Genomic DNA, 17,924 nt, shown 5'->3' on the forward strand with positions numbered 1-17,924 from the left:
TCATGTGGAGAATCATTTCAAGTAGCACCGCAATGGTAGTGCTGTTTACTGGCTTATCATCGGAACATTTCTCATACGCTTCTACAACCGCGAAGATGCCATCCGAGTGAGGGATGTTTGTGTAGAGTGACGATACGTCCAGCGTTACCAGAAAGGAACCATTAGGCACGGTAATGTCGTTAACTACCGACAAAAAGTGGTTCGTGTCCCTCAAGAAAGACTGATACGTGGCGGGAAGGTGACGAATCAACGAGTCTACATAACAAGACAAGTCTTCTGTCACCGTTCCGTTTGCAGAGACTATGGGGCGGCCTGGGTTGTTCGGCTTATGAATTTTTGGCAGCATGTAAAATCGGCCAGCAGACGGACTTAGCGGGACTAGTGTTGTGGCTGCCTTATCACATATTTTTTTATCTCGCCAGAGTGCATATATCTTTCGTTTTAGAGTTTCTTTGAAGTCCATTGTGGGGTCTGCATCAAGTCGTTTGTAAAATGAAGTGTCATTGAGCTGCCGAAGAGCCTCCTTAATATAGTCTGCTGTGTTCATAACCACGATGGCACCACCCTTGTCGGCTGGCTTAATAGTGATGTCGTTGCGCTTCCTTAATAATTCGATCGCTTTCAGTTCTCCGTCGCGCAGATTTCGACGGAACGAAGTTTTCTGCCTATATGCTTGAATTACATCGCGCTGAACAGCATCAATATATAGATCAAGGTATTTATCGCGTTGTAATGGTGGTGTCCAACGTTTAGCTGACGGCAGCACCCCGGAAGCATGGCTACTGTTATTTCTACCGTGAAAGAACTCCCTCAATCTCAGGTTGCGTGCGAAATTATCTAAGTCACTGAGTAGCTGGAATTCATCGCAATGACCCGTTGCGGGGCAAAACTTCAAACCACGCGATAATACAGACATTTCATCTTTGGACAGACTACAGTTCGATATGTTGACTACGTTTGAAACATCATCCGAACGGGGTGTATTTTCGAAACGGGACGGCGCCGTACTTAAATTTTTAAGGAGTTGCGCGGGTGTGCAATGAGACATCACGCCGTCCCTGAGTAACTTCTTACATTTGACAGCACATATTTCATTGCGTTTCTTTTCTTCGAATATGCACAGCGAGTTAACCTCCAGAGTACTAAGCGGGGTTTGATTACACATATTCTTCTCTTCGTTCATCAGAGATTTCAAAGACGAGCGGTAATGATTAACAGTAATACGCAGAAGTTCTAGCGAAGACTTCTGTAGGGTGTCTTGCCACCTTTTTGCGTTATTATTTGACAATTGAGAAGTGGCAGGGCGTAGGAAAAGGTTCAGACCTTTTGGTGCAATAGAAGCAGCGAGGTAAGTTTCTAAAGTGGCAGTGTGTAGCTCGTAACGAACTCGTTTTTCCACTGCCCTTCTCATCTTTTGAAATCCCTTGGAACAAAGGTGCGAGGTAAGGTTCTCATTGGCATGCGTCGAAGCTAGTCAATTCTTCGAATTACTTTTTACAGCATCGGAAAATTTTTTTCGAAGTGGATACCTTGGGTGAGCAGTAGGACCAACTGCTTTCGTAGTGGGTCCTGCTTGAGTAGTGGCGATGTCTTCTGTAGCCGTTGATGCCGCGGCGCCAGTAAAGCGTCCCTCACTTTGTTGCAAAGAATGACCACGGCGGGACAGGATGACGGAAGAACTTGCAGTGGAACCACTCACGCGAGGGGCTGTATCCGCTGTGTGTCGTGATGTGTCGAAGGTCGGGTAGTGTTCCTTACCCCTCTGCGAAGGACAATGGCCAGCGGGTGGCTGGCATTCGGGGGTGGGATTGTTTCGGATCACTCTCGAAGTACACCCACCGTCATCAGTACGATCACCACGATTCTTGTTTTTGCCCGTTGGTTTCTTTAGCAGGGACACGGCTGTGGACGGCTCAGGACCTACCCCTCTAGTAGACGGCGTATGGTGCTGTATAGCTGGGGCACAATCTTGCCAAGATGCAGTGGTTGCTTGACTCGGAGACTCGAAGCACAGTTGTCGGATATGACATGCCACGAGAGCAACGCCTTCAAAGCTGAGATGTACGCCATCCGCTGCTAGGACTCGTGCGGGGGGAAAAACATTCGAGTGCATGGTCCAAAAGGTGCGCCGTACTGGAACGTCTGCAATAACGGCGTAAGAGACTGTTGAAAAGGCTGGCTTCACGGTTGAACCGGTGAATAAACCTTTGATTCTTGTATCCACGGCGGCGGTTGGCAGCCCTCGGCAAAATAAGTGTGGCGTAAATATTCCGTATACCTTGATACTCCTTTTGGATGCAGGTAAGCATGTGAATGTAGTTTTCGAAGACGGCACGTGCATTGTTCTTCGTTAAGTCATTGGTGCCAATGTGCACAATCAACGTAGACGTCGTTGGAGGGACAAAATCGATCAGCAAAGGCATGTCAGCTATAACAGCGCCATTATGTGAAACAAAAGCTGGCGTACCTGCCAATAGAGGGTCAAAGTGCTGGAACAAATATTTGGTTTGTGAGTCACCCACGACGACAGATCCGAAACAATCCCACCCCCGAATGCCAGCCACCCGCTGGCCATTGTCCTTCGCAGAGGGGTAAGGAACACTACCCGACCTTCGACACATCACGACACACAGCGGATACAGCCCCTCGCGTGAGTGGTTCCACTGCAAGTTCTTCCGTCATCCTGTCCCGCCGTGGTCATTCTTTGCAACAAAGTGAGGGACGCTTTACTGGCGCCGCGGCATCAACGGCTACAGAAGACATCGCCACTACTCAAGCAGGACCCACTACGAAAGCAGTTGGTCCTACTGCTCACCCAAGGTATCCACTTCGAAAAAAATTTTCCGATGCTGTAAAAAGTAATTCGAAGAATTGACTAGCTTCGACGCATGCCAATGAGAACCTTACCTCGCACCTTTGTTCCAAGGGATTTCAAAAGATGAGAAGGGCAGTGGAAAAACGAGTTCGTTACGAGCTACACACTGCCACTTTAGAAACTTACCTCGCTGCTTCTATTGCACCAAAAGGTCTGAACCTTTTCCTACGCCCTGCCACTTCTCAATTGTCAAATAATAACGCAAAAAGGTGGCAAGACACCCTACAGAAGTCTTCGCTAGAACTTCTGCGTATTACTGTTAATCATTACCGCTCGTCTTTGAAATCTCTGATGAACGAAGAGAAGAATATGTGTAATCAAACCCCGCTTAGTACTCTGGAGGTTAACTCGCTGTGCATATTCGAAGAAAAGAAACGCAATGAAATATGTGCTGTCAAATGTAAGAAGTTACTCAGGGACGGCGTGATGTCTCATTGCACACCCGCGCAACTCCTTAAAAATTTAAGTACGGCGCCGTCCCGTTTCGAAAATACACCCCGTTCGGATGATGTTTCAAACGTAGTCAACATATCGAACTGTAGTCTGTCCAAAGATGAAATGTCTGTATTATCGCGTGGTTTGAAGTTTTGCCCCGCAACGGGTCATTGCGATGAATTCCAGCTACTCAGTGACTTAGATAATTTCGCACGCAACCTGAGATTGAGGGAGTTCTTTCACGGTAGAAATAACAGTAGCCATGCTTCCGGGGTGCTGCCGTCAGCTAAACGTTGGACACCACCATTACAACGCGATAAATACCTTGATCTATATATTGATGCTGTTCAGCGCGATGTAATTCAAGCATATAGGCAGAAAACTTCGTTCCGTCGAAATCTGCGCGACGGAGAACTGAAAGCGATCGAATTATTAAGGAAGCGCAACGACATCACTATTAAGCCAGCCGACAAGGGTGGTGCCATCGTGGTTATGAACACAGCAGACTATATTAAGGAGGCTCTTCGGCAGCTCAATGACACTTCATTTTACAAACGACTTGATGCAGACCCCACAATGGACTTCAAAGAAACTCTAAAACGAAAGATATATGCACTCTGGCGAGATAAAAAAATATGTGATAAGGCAGCCACAACACTAGTCCCGCTAAGTCCGTCTGCTGGCCGATTTTACATGCTGCCAAAAATTCATAAGCCGAACAACCCAGGCCGCCCCATAGTCTCTGCAAACGGAACGGTGACAGAAGACTTGTCTTGTTATGTAGACTCGTTGATTCGTCACCTTCCCGCCACGTATCAGTCTTTCTTGAGGGACACGAACCACTTTTTGTCGGTAGTTAACGACATTACCGTGCCTAATGGTTCCTTTCTGGTAACGCTGGACGTATCGTCACTCTACACAAACATCCCTCACTCGGATGGCATCTTCGCGGTTGTAGAAGCGTATGAGAAATGTTCCGATGATAAGCCAGTAAACAGCACTACCATTGCGGTGCTACTTGAAATGATTCTCCACATGAACAATTTTATATTCAATGAAGTCCATTATGTACAGGTCAGCGGCACTTCGATGGGGACTAAGATTGGGCCAAATTATGCCAACATTTTTATGGGGAAGCTTGAAGAGGAGTTTTTACGCAGTCGCCTATTAAAACCGCTATGCTATAAAAGATTCATTGACGATATTTTCTTTATTTGGCCTCATGGTGAATCGCACCTTCTCTCATTCATATCAGATTTCAATAACGTTCACCCATCCATCTCTTTTACGCACGTCTACTCGACTGAAACCATAAACTTCTTAGACGTATCTATTAGCCTAATAAACGGCAACCTAATCACCAAGCTTTATCAAAAGCCTACTGACCGACAACAATACCTACATTTCAACAGCAGTCACGCCAAACATTGTAAATCCAGCATACCATATAGCCAAGCTGTTCGTTTTAAACGCCTTTGCTCCGAGCAAGCAGACTTCATCGCTAGTTGTGATAAACTGCGTGCTTCTCTTCTAAAGCAGAAATACCCGGCACCGATGATTGATGACGCAGTGGCACGTGCTGATATGCTTGACCGAAAAACACTGATCAATGCAGAGAAACATTCCCATAGCCTCAATAATGCTAACCTAGTACTCACGCATAGCGCTTCCGCACCCAATGTAGCAGCCATTCTTAGGAAACATCACAACATATTGACGCAAAGCGATCACCTAAAAGAAGTTTTTTCAGAGCCACCCCGCGCCGTGTTTCGTCGCTGTAGGAACTTGCAGGACATCCTCACGTCCTCCAAAGTACGGACTAACAATTACATTTCACACGTTGGTTGCCATCCATGCCGCAAACCTCGATGCAAGTTATGCAAACAGATGACAACCACCGCTGTGGCTAAAAGCTCCGCAAACAATTTCACTTTAAAAATTCGTGGCGATTTCACCTGTGACACAGATAATGCGGTTTACCTGCTTGAGTGCTCCTTTTGTCACTTGCAGTATATCGGTCATACTGAAAATTCATTTCGCTACCGTTTCAACAATCACAAGGCCCATGTGCACTCCATGCCTCATCTGCCGATTTCAAGGCACGTCGCCACTACCGGACATAGTTTTGAATCATTTAGGGCAACTGTATTGGAGGCGGGATTCACGTCGCATTATAAGCGTGAGATACGCGAATCATTTCTAATTCATAAGTTCGGAACGGCTTCTAGGGGTTTAAACGAAAACGCGGGCAAACTGGCTAGCATAATTGCGTAGAATACAGTGCGTGCTCGGCCTCATGCGGCGACAAACTTATCTCGTTCGTGTGTGTGTGAATGGATGTTTAATCCTTCGTAAAAGTGCATTATGTATCGTTATTATTATTATTTTGTAGAGTCAATCTTGTGCTATGTACGCTCGGCGCATTGCCTATATTTCTTATATGTTCTGTGCTCGTGGTATCTCACTGGCCAGTGACGCGATTATTATTATTTTTTACGCGATATCTTTGTTTTTGTGATTGTGAGTCACAGTGCGGTGTTGTGTCCACCATGCGCATGTACCTTGCTTTCATTGCGCTTAGCATCTGGCAGTGGTGCACTGTTCCTGTGTATACATCCGCCTACCTATATATTAAGTGCCTGTAACATTTGCAATCATTCTGACGAAGGCTGGTCCACCAGCCGAAACGTTAATAAATCCACATTTCGTACGTGCGTCCTTCTCTTCAATCATCTATTACACCGGACCATCGATCTTCATTCCTAAAATATATATATATATATATATATATATAATAATGAGATATAACAGACAGTAATGCCAAGGAATGTACAGGGGAAGTTATTAACATTAATGGAATGTAAATAAGAAGAAAGAAAAGTGGATGAAAAAATTACCAACTGTAAGCATGAATCGAACCTACGACCTTCGAATTACGCGTTCGATGCTCTAACCACTGAGCTATTACAGCGGCACTCCCTCCATCCACTTTTTTTTTGGGTTTATCTGTGAATTTAGAAGTAGGAGCGACAGTCAGCGCCATCTATAAGCCAAACAACGAGTGTGAAAACACTCTTATGCGCATGTTTGGCGTCACGTAGCACGTGAACTTATTATGAGCGGGCAGCTGATTAATTGTCCCTCTTATACAACCTAAACACACCAAGTCTGCCAGTACGAGACCCTCGTTCAATGAAATAAGGGAAAGAAGTGTATACCTAAGGGCTCGTTTTTCCGTGTTTTTAACACAATAATAATGAGATATAACAGACAGTAATGCCAAGGAATGTACAGGGGAAGTTATTAACATTAATGGAATGTAAATAAGAAGAAAGAAAAGTGGATGAAAAAATTACCAACTGTAAGCAGGAATCGAACCTACGACCTTCGAATTACGCGTTCGATGCTCTAACCACTGAGCTATTACAGCGGCACTCCCTCCATCCACTTTTTTTTTTTTGGGTTTATCTGTGAATTTAGAAGTAGGAGCGACAGTCAGCGCCATCTATAAGCCAAACAACGAGTGTGAAAACACTCTTATGCGCATGTTTGGCGTCACGTAGCACGTGAACTTATTATGAGCGGGCAGCTGATTAATTGTCCCTCTTATACAACCTAAACACACCAAGTCTGCCAGTACGAGACCCTCGTTCAATGAAATAAGGGAAAGAAGTGTATACCTAAGGGCTCGTTTTTCCGTGTTTTTAACACAATAATAATGAGATATAACAGACAGTAATGCCAAGGAATGTACAGGGGAAGTTATTAACATTAATGGAATGTAAATAAGAAGAAAGAAAAGTGGATGAAAAAATTACCAACTGTAAGCAGGAATCGAACCTACGACCTTCGAATTACGCGTTCGATGCTCTAACCACTGAGCTATTACAGCGGCACTCCCTCCATCCACTTTTTTTTTTTGGGTTTATCTGTGAATTTAGAAGTAGGAGCGACAGTCAGCGCCATCTATAAGCCAAACAACGAGTGTGAAAACACTCTTATGCGCATGTTTGGCGTCACGTAGCACGTGAACTTATTATGAGCGGGCAGCTGATTAATTGTCCCTCTTATACAACCTAAACACACCAAGTCTGCCAGTACGAGACCCTCGTTCAATGAAATAAGGGAAAGAAGTGTATACCTAAGGGCTCGTTTTTCCGTGTTTTTAACACAATAATAATGAGATATAACAGACAGTAATGCCAAGGAATGTACAGGGGAAGTTATTAACATTAATGGAATGTAAATAAGAAGAAAGAAAAGTGGATGAAAAAATTACCAACTGTAAGCAGGAATCGAACCTACGACCTTCGAATTACGCGTTCGATGCTCTAACCACTGAGCTATTACAGCGGCACTCCCTCCATCCACTTTTTTTTTTTTTTGGGTTTATCTGTGAATTTAGAAGTAGGAGCGACAGTCAGCGCCATCTATAAGCCAAACAACGAGTGTGAAAACACTCTTATGCGCATGTTTGGCGTCACGTAGCACGTGAACTTATTATGAGCGGGCAGCTGATTAATTGTCCCTCTTATACAACCTAAACACACCAAGTCTGCCAGTACGAGACCCTCGTTCAATGAAATAAGGGAAAGAAGTGTATACCTAAGGGCTCGTTTTTCCGTGTTTTTAACACAATAATAATGAGATATAACAGACAGTAATGCCAAGGAATGTACAGGGGAAGTTATTAACATTAATGGAATGTAAATAAGAAGAAAGAAAAGTGGATGAAAAAATTACCAACTGTAAGCAGGAATCGAACCTACGACCTTCGAATTACGCGTTCGATGCTCTAACCACTGAGCTATTACAGCGGCACTCCCTCCATCCACTTTTTTTTTTTGGGTTTATCTGTGAATTTAGAAGTAGGAGCGACAGTCAGCGCCATCTATAAGCCAAACAACGAGTGTGAAAACACTCTTATGCGCATGTTTGGCGTCACGTAGCACGTGAACTTATTATGAGCGGGCAGCTGATTAATTGTCCCTCTTATACAACCTAAACACACCAAGTCTGCCAGTACGAGACCCTCGTTCAATGAAATAAGGGAAAGAAGTGTATACCTAAGGGCTCGTTTTTCCGTGTTTTTAACACAATAATAATGAGATATAACAGACAGTAATGCCAAGGAATGTACAGGGGAAGTTATTAACATTAATGGAATGTAAATAAGAAGAAAGAAAAGTGGATGAAAAAATTACCAACTGTAAGCAGGAATCGAACCTACGACCTTCGAATTACGCGTTCGATGCTCTAACCACTGAGCTATTACAGCGGCACTCCCTCCATCCACTTTTTTTTTTGGGGTTTATCTGTGAATTTAGAAGTAGGAGCGACAGTCAGCGCCATCTATAAGCCAAACAACGAGTGTGAAAACACTCTTATGCGCATGTTTGGCGTCACGTAGCACGTGAACTTATTATGAGCGGGCAGCTGATTAATTGTCCCTCTTATACAACCTAAACACACCAAGTCTGCCAGTACGAGACCCTCGTTCAATGAAATAAGGGAAAGAAGTGTATACCTAAGGGCTCGTTTTTCCGTGTTTTTAACACAATAATAATGAGATATAACAGACAGTAATGCCAAGGAATGTACAGGGGAAGTTATTAACATTAATGGAATGTAAATAAGAAGAAAGAAAAGTGGATGAAAAAATTACCAACTGTAAGCAGGAATCGAACCTACGACCTTCGAATTACGCGTTCGATGCTCTAACCACTGAGCTATTACAGCGGCACTCCCTCCATCCACTTTTTTTTTTTTTGGGTTTATCTGTGAATTTAGAAGTAGGAGCGACAGTCAGCGCCATCTATAAGCCAAACAACGAGTGTGAAAACACTCTTATGCGCATGTTTGGCGTCACGTAGCACGTGAACTTATTATGAGCGGGCAGCTGATTAATTGTCCCTCTTATACAACCTAAACACACCAAGTCTGCCAGTACGAGACCCTCGTTCAATGAAATAAGGGAAAGAAGTGTATACCTAAGGGCTCGTTTTTCCGTGTTTTTAACACAATAATAATGAGATATAACAGACAGTAATGCCAAGGAATGTACAGGGGAAGTTATTAACATTAATGGAATGTAAATAAGAAGAAAGAAAAGTGGATGAAAAAATTACCAACTGTAAGCAGGAATCGAACCTACGACCTTCGAATTACGCGTTCGATGCTCTAACCACTGAGCTATTACAGCGGCACTCCCTCCATCCACTTTTTTTTTTGGGGTTTATCTGTGAATTTAGAAGTAGGAGCGACAGTCAGCGCCATCTATAAGCCAAACAACGAGTGTGAAAACACTCTTATGCGCATGTTTGGCGTCACGTAGCACGTGAACTTATTATGAGCGGGCAGCTGATTAATTGTCCCTCTTATACAACCTAAACACACCAAGTCTGCCAGTACGAGACCCTCGTTCAATGAAATAAGGGAAAGAAGTGTATACCTAAGGGCTCGTTTTTCCGTGTTTTTAACACAATAATAATGAGATATAACAGACAGTAATGCCAAGGAATGTACAGGGGAAGTTATTAACATTAATGGAATGTAAATAAGAAGAAAGAAAAGTGGATGAAAAAATTACCAACTGTAAGCAGGAATCGAACCTTCGACCTTCGAATTACGCGTTCGATGCTCTAACCACTGAGCTATTACAGCGGCACTCCCTCCATCCACTTTTTTTTTTTTTTGGGTTTATCTGTGAATTTAGAAGTAGGAGCGACAGTCAGCGCCATCTATAAGCCAAACAACGAGTGTGAAAACACTCTTATGCGCATGTTTGGCGTCACGTAGCACGTGAACTTATTATGAGCGGGCAGCTGATTAATTGTCCCTCTTATACAACCTAAACACACCAAGTCTGCCAGTACGAGACCCTCGTTCAATGAAATAAGGGAAAGAAGTGTATACCTAAGGGCTCGTTTTTCCGTGTTTTTAACACAATAATAATGAGATATAACAGACAGTAATGCCAAGGAATGTACAGGGGAAGTTATTAACATTAATGGAATGTAAATAAGAAGAAAGAAAAGTGGATGAAAAAATTACCAACTGTAAGCAGGAATCGAACCTACGACCTTCGAATTACGCGTTCGATGCTCTAACCACTGAGCTATTACAGCGGCACTCCCTCCATCCACTTTTTTTTTTTTTTTGGGTTTATCTGTGAATTTAGAAGTAGGAGCGACAGTCAGCGCCATCTATAAGCCAAACAACGAGTGTGAAAACACTCTTATGCGCATGTTTGGCGTCACGTAGCACGTGAACTTATTATGAGCGGGCAGCTGATTAATTGTCCCTCTTATACAACCTAAACACACCAAGTCTGCCAGTACGAGACCCTCGTTCAATGAAATAAGGGAAAGAAGTGTATACCTAAGGGCTCGTTTTTCCGTGTTTTTAACACAATAATAATGAGATATAACAGACAGTAATGCCAAGGAATGTACAGGGGAAGTTATTAACATTAATGGAATGTAAATAAGAAGAAAGAAAAGTGGATGAAAAAATTACCAACTGTAAGCAGGAATCGAACCTACGACCTTCGAATTACGCGTTCGATGCTCTAACCACTGAGCTATTACAGCGGCACTCCCTCCATCCACTTTTTTTTTTTTTTTTTTGGGTTTATCTGTGAATTTAGAAGTAGGAGCGACAGTCAGCGCCATCTATAAGCCAAACAACGAGTGTGAAAACACTCTTATGCGCATGTTTGGCGTCACGTAGCACGTGAACTTATTATGAGCGGGCAGCTGATTAATTGTCCCTCTTATACAACCTAAACACACCAAGTCTGCCAGTACGAGACCCTCGTTCAATGAAATAAGGGAAAGAAGTGTATACCTAAGGGCTCGTTTTTCCGTGTTTTTAACACAATAATAATGAGATATAACAGACAGTAATGCCAAGGAATGTACAGGGGAAGTTATTAACATTAATGGAATGTAAATAAGAAGAAAGAAAAGTGGATGAAAAAATTACCAACTGTAAGCAGGAATCGAACCTACGACCTTCGAATTACGCGTTCGATGCTCTAACCACTGAGCTATTACAGCGGCACTCCCTCCATCCACTTTTTTTTTTTTGGGTTTATCTGTGAATTTAGAAGTAGGAGCGACAGTCAGCGCCATCTATAAGCCAAACAACGAGTGTGAAAACACTCTTATGCGCATGTTTGGCGTCACGTAGCACGTGAACTTATTATGAGCGGGCAGCTGATTAATTGTCCCTCTTATACAACCTAAACACACCAAGTCTGCCAGTACGAGACCCTCGTTCAATGAAATAAGGGAAAGAAGTGTATACCTAAGGGCTCGTTTTTCCGTGTTTTTAACACAATAATAATGAGATATAACAGACAGTAATGCCAAGGAATGTACAGGGGAAGTTATTAACATTAATGGAATGTAAATAAGAAGAAAGAAAAGTGGATGAAAAAATTACCAACTGTAAGCAGGAATCGAACCTACGACCTTCGAATTACGCGTTCGATGCTCTAACCACTGAGCTATTACAGCGGCACTCCCTCCATCCACTTTTTTTTTTGGGTTTATCTGTGAATTTAGAAGTAGGAGCGACAGTCAGCGCCATCTATAAGCCAAACAACGAGTGTGAAAACACTCTTATGCGCATGTTTGGCGTCACGTAGCACGTGAACTTATTATGAGCGGGCAGCTGATTAATTGTCCCTCTTATACAACCTAAACACACCAAGTCTGCCAGTACGAGACCCTCGTTCAATGAAATAAGGGAAAGAAGTGTATACCTAAGGGCTCGTTTTTCCGTGTTTTTAACACAATAATAATGAGATATAACAGACAGTAATGCCAAGGAATGTACAGGGGAAGTTATTAACATTAATGGAATGTAAATAAGAAGAAAGAAAAGTGGATGAAAAAATTACCAACTGTAAGCAGGAATCGAACCTACGACCTTCGAATTACGCGTTCGATGCTCTAACCACTGAGCTATTACAGCGGCACTCCCTCCATCCACTTTTTTTTTTGGGTTTATCTGTGAATTTAGAAGTAGGAGCGACAGTCAGCGCCATCTATAAGCCAAACAACGAGTGTGAAAACACTCTTATGCGCATGTTTGGCGTCACGTAGCACGTGAACTTATTATGAGCGGGCAGCTGATTAATTGTCCCTCTTATACAACCTAAACACACCAAGTCTGCCAGTACGAGACCCTCGTTCAATGAAATAAGGGAAAGAAGTGTATACCTAAGGGCTCGTTTTTCCGTGTTTTTAACACAATAATAATGAGATATAACAGACAGTAATGCCAAGGAATGTACAGGGGAAGTTATTAACATTAATGGAATGTAAATAAGAAGAAAGAAAAGTGGATGAAAAAATTACCAACTGTAAGCAGGAATCGAACCTACGACCTTCGAATTACGCGTTCGATGCTCTAACCACTGAGCTATTACAGCGGCACTCCCTCCATCCACTTTTTTTTTTTTTTTTTTGGGTTTATCTGTGAATTTAGAAGTAGGAGCGACAGTCAGCGCCATCTATAAGCCAAACAACGAGTGTGAAAACACTCTTATGCGCATGTTTGGCGTCACGTAGCACGTGAACTTATTATGAGCGGGCAGCTGATTAATTGTCCCTCTTATACAACCTAAACACACCAAGTCTGCCAGTACGAGACCCTCGTTCAATGAAATAAGGGAAAGAAGTGTATACCTAAGGGCTCGTTTTTCCGTGTTTTTAACACAATAATAATGAGATATAACAGACAGTAATGCCAAGGAATGTACAGGGGAAGTTATTAACATTAATGGAATGTAAATAAGAAGAAAGAAAAGTGGATGAAAAAATTACCAACTGTAAGCAGGAATCGAACCTACGACCTTCGAATTACGCGTTCGATGCTCTAACCACTGAGCTATTACAGCGGCACTCCCTCCATCCACTTTTTTTTTTTTTGGGTTTATCTGTGAATTTAGAAGTAGGAGCGACAGTCAGCGCCATCTATAAGCCAAACAACGAGTGTGAAAACACTCTTATGCGCATGTTTGGCGTCACGTAGCACGTGAACTTATTATGAGCGGGCAGCTGATTAATTGTCCCTCTTATACAACCTAAACACACCAAGTCTGCCAGTACGAGACCCTCGTTCAATGAAATAAGGGAAAGAAGTGTATACCTAAGGGCTCGTTTTTCCGTGTTTTTAACACAATAATAATGAGATATAACAGACAGTAATGCCAAGGAATGTACAGGGGAAGTTATTAACATTAATGGAATGTAAATAAGAAGAAAGAAAAGTGGATGAAAAAATTACCAACTGTAAGCAGGAATCGAACCTACGACCTTCGAATTACGCGTTCGATGCTCTAACCACTGAGCTATTACAGCGGCACTCCCTCCATCCACTTTTTTTTTTTTGGGTTTATCTGTGAATTTAGAAGTAGGAGCGACAGTCAGCGCCATCTATAAGCCAAACAACGAGTGTGAAAACACTCTTATGCGCATGTTTGGCGTCACGTAGCACGTGAACTTATTATGAGCGGGCAGCTGATTAATTGTCCCTCTTATACAACCTAAACACACCAAGTCTGCCAGTACGAGACCCTCGTTCAATGAAATAAGGGAAAGAAGTGTATACCTAAGGGCTCGTTTTTCCGTGTTTTTAACACAATAATAATGAGATATAACAGACAGTAATGCCAAGGAATGTACAGGGGAAGTTATTAACATTAATGGAATGTAAATAAGAAGAAAGAAAAGTGGATGAAAAAATTACCAACTGTAAGCAGGAATCGAACCTACGACCTTCGAATTACGCGTTCGATGCTCTAACCACTGAGCTATTACAGCGGCACTCCCTCCATCCACTTTTTTTTTTTTTTTGGGTTTATCTGTGAATTTAGAAGTAGGAGCGACAGTCAGCGCCATCTATAAGCCAAACAACGAGTGTGAAAACACTCTTATGCGCATGTTTGGCGTCACGTAGCACGTGAACTTATTATGAGCGGGCAGCTGATTAATTGTCCCTCTTATACAACCTAAACACACCAAGTCTGCCAGTACGAGACCCTCGTTCAATGAAATAAGGGAAAGAAGTGTATACCTAAGGGCTCGTTTTTCCGTGTTTTTAACACAATAATAATGAGATATAACAGACAGTAATGCCAAGGAATGTACAGGGGAAGTTATTAACATTAATGGAATGTAAATAAGAAGAAAGAAAAGTGGATGAAAAAATTACCAACTGTAAGCAGGAATCGAACCTACGACCTTCGAATTACGCGTTCGATGCTCTAACCACTGAGCTATTACAGCGGCACTCCATCCATCCACTTTTTTTTTTTGGGTTTATCTGTGAATTTAGAAGTAGGAGCGACAGTCAGCGCCATCTATAAGCCAAACAACGAGTGTGAAAACACTCTTATGCGCATGTTTGGCGTCACGTAGCACGTGAACTTATTATGAGCGGGCAGCTGATTAATTGTCCCTCTTATACAACCTAAACACACCAAGTCTGCCAGTACGAGACCCTCGTTCAATGAAATAAGGGAAAGAAGTGTATACCTAAGGGCTCGTTTTTCCGTGTTTTTAACACAATAATAATGAGATATAACAGACAGTAATGCCAAGGAATGTACAGGGGAAGTTATTAACATTAATGGAATGTTAATAACTATTATTATTGTGTTAAAAACACGGAAAAACGAGCCCTTAGGTATACACTTCTTTCCCTTATTTCATTGAACGAGGGTCTCGTACTGGCAGACTTGGTGTGTTTAGGTTGTATAAGAGGGACAATTAATCAGCTGCCCGCTCATAATAAGTTCACGTGCTACGTGACGCCAAACATGCGCATAAGAGTGTTTTCACACTCGTTGTTTGGCTTATAGATGGCGCTGACTGTCGCTCCTACTTCTAAATTCACAGATAAACCCAAAAAAAAAAAAGTGGATGGAGGGAGTGCCGCTGTAATAGCTCAGTGGTTAGAGCATCGAACGCGTAATTCGAAGGTCGTAGGTTCGATTCCTGCTTACAGTTGGTAATTTTTTCATCCACTTTTCTTTCTTCTTATTTACATTCCATTAATGTTAATAACTTCCCCTGTACATTCCTTGGCATTACTGTCTGTTATATCTCATTATTATTGTGTTAAAAACACGGAAAAACGAGCCCTTAGGTATACACTTCTTTCCCTTATTTCATTGAACGAGGGTCTCGTACTGGCAGACTTGGTGTGTTTAGGTTGTATAAGAGGGACAATTAATCAGCTGCCCGCTCATAATAAGTTCACGTGCTACGTGACGCCAAACATGCGCATAAGAGTGTTTTCACACTCGTTGTTTGGCTTATAGATGGCGCTGACTGTCGCTCCTACTTCTAAATTCACAGATAAACCCAAAAAAAAAAAAAAAGTGGATGGAGGGAGTGCCGCTGTAATAGCTCAGTGGTTAGAGCATCGAACGCGTAATTCGAAGGTCGTAGGTTCGATTCCTGCTTACAGTTGGTAATTTTTTCATCCACTTTTCTTTCTTCTTATTTACATTCCATTAATGTTAATAACTTCCCCTGTACATTCCTTGGCATTACTGTCTGTTATATCTCATTATTATTGTGTTAAAAACACGGAAAAACGAGCCCTTAGGTATACACTTCTTTCCCTTATTTCATTGAACGAGGGTCTCGTACTGGCAGACTTGGTGTGTTTAGGTTGTATAAGAGGGACAATTAATCAGCTGCCCGCTCATAATAAGTTCACGTGCTACGTGACGCCAAACATGCGCATAAGAGTGTTTTCACACTCGTTGTTTGGCTTATAGATGGCGCTGACTGTCGCTCCTACTTCTAAATTCACAGATAAACCCAAAAAAAAAAAGTGGATGGAGGGAGTGCCGCTGTAATAGCTCAGTGGTTAGAGCATCGAACGCGTAATTCGAAGGTCGTAGGTTCGATTCCTGCTTACAGTTGGTAATTTTTTCATCCACTTTTCTTTCTTCTTATTTACATTCCATTAATGTTAATAACTTCCCCTGTACATTCCTTGGCATTACTGTCTGTTATATCTCATTATTATTGTGTTAAAAACACGGAAAAACGAGCCCTTAGGTATACACTTCTTTCCCTTATTTCATTGAACGAGGGTCTCGTACTGGCAGACTTGGTGTGTTTAGGTTGTATAAGAGGGACAATTAATCAGCTGCCCGCTCATAATAAGTTCACGTGCTACGTGACGCCAAACATGCGCATAAGAGTGTTTTCACACTCGTTGTTTGGCTTATAGATGGCGCTGACTGTCGCTCCTACTTCTAAATTCACAGATAAACCCAAAAAAAAAAAGTGGATGGAGGGAGTGCCGCTGTAATAGCTCAGTGGTTAGAGCATCGAACGCGTAATTCGAAGGTCGTAGGTTCGATTCCTGCTTACAGTTGGTAATTTTTTCATCCACTTTTCTTTCTTCTTATTTACATTCCATTAATGTTAATAACTTCCCCTGTACATTCCTTGGCATTACTGTCTGTTATATCTCATTATTATTGTGTTAAAAACACGGAAAAACGAGCCCTTAGGTATACACTTCTTTCCCTTATTTCATTGAACGAGGGTCTCGTACTGGCAGACTTGGTGTGTTTAGGTTGTATAAGAGGGACAATTAATCAGCTGCCCGCTCATAATAAGTTCACGTGCTACGTGACGCCAAACATGCGCATAAGAGTGTTTTCACACTCGTTGTTTGGCTTATAGATGGCGCTGACTGTCGCTCCTACTTCTAAATTCACAGATAAACCCAAAAAAAAAAGTGGATGGAGGGAGTGCCGCTGTAATAGCTCAGTGGTTAGAGCATCGAACGCGTAATTCGAAGGTCGTAGGTTCGATTCCTGCTTACAGTTGGTAATTTTTTCATCCACTTTTCTTTCTTCTTATTTACATTCCATTAATGTTAATAACTTCCCCTGTACATTCCTTGGCATTACTGTCTGTTATATCTCATTATTATTGTGTTAAAAACACGGAAAAACGAGCCCTTAGGTATACACTTCTTTCCCTTATTTCATTGAACGAGGGTCTCGTACTGGCAGACTTGGTGTGTTTAGGTTGTATAAGAGGGACAATTAATCAGCTGCCCGCTCATAATAAGTTCACGTGCTACGTGACGCCAAACATGCGCATAAGAGTGTTTTCACACTCGTTGTTTGGCTTATAGATGGCGCTGACTGTCGCTCCTACTTCTAAATTCACAGATAAACCCAAAAAAAAAAAAGTGGATGGAGGGAGTGCCGCTGTAATAGCTCAGTGGTTAGAGCATCGAACGCGTAATTCGAAGGTCGTAGGTTCGATTCCTGCTTACAGTTGGTAATTTTTTCATCCACTTTTCTTTCTTCTTATTTACATTCCATTAATGTTAATAACTTCCCCTGTACATTCCTTGGCATTACTGTCTGTTATATCTCATTATTATTGTGTTAAAAACACGGAAAAACGAGCCCTTAGGTATACACTTCTTTCCCTTATTTCATTGAACGAGGGTCTCGTACTGGCAGACTTGGTGTGTTTAGGTTGTATAAGAGGGACAATTAATCAGCTGCCCGCTCATAATAAGTTCACGTGCTACGTGACGCCAAACATGCGCATAA

This window comes from Rhipicephalus microplus, chromosome 5, assembly GCF_043290135.1.
Source record: "Rhipicephalus microplus isolate Deutch F79 chromosome 5, USDA_Rmic, whole genome shotgun sequence".
NCBI lineage: Eukaryota > Metazoa > Arthropoda > Arachnida > Ixodida > Ixodidae > Rhipicephalus > Rhipicephalus microplus.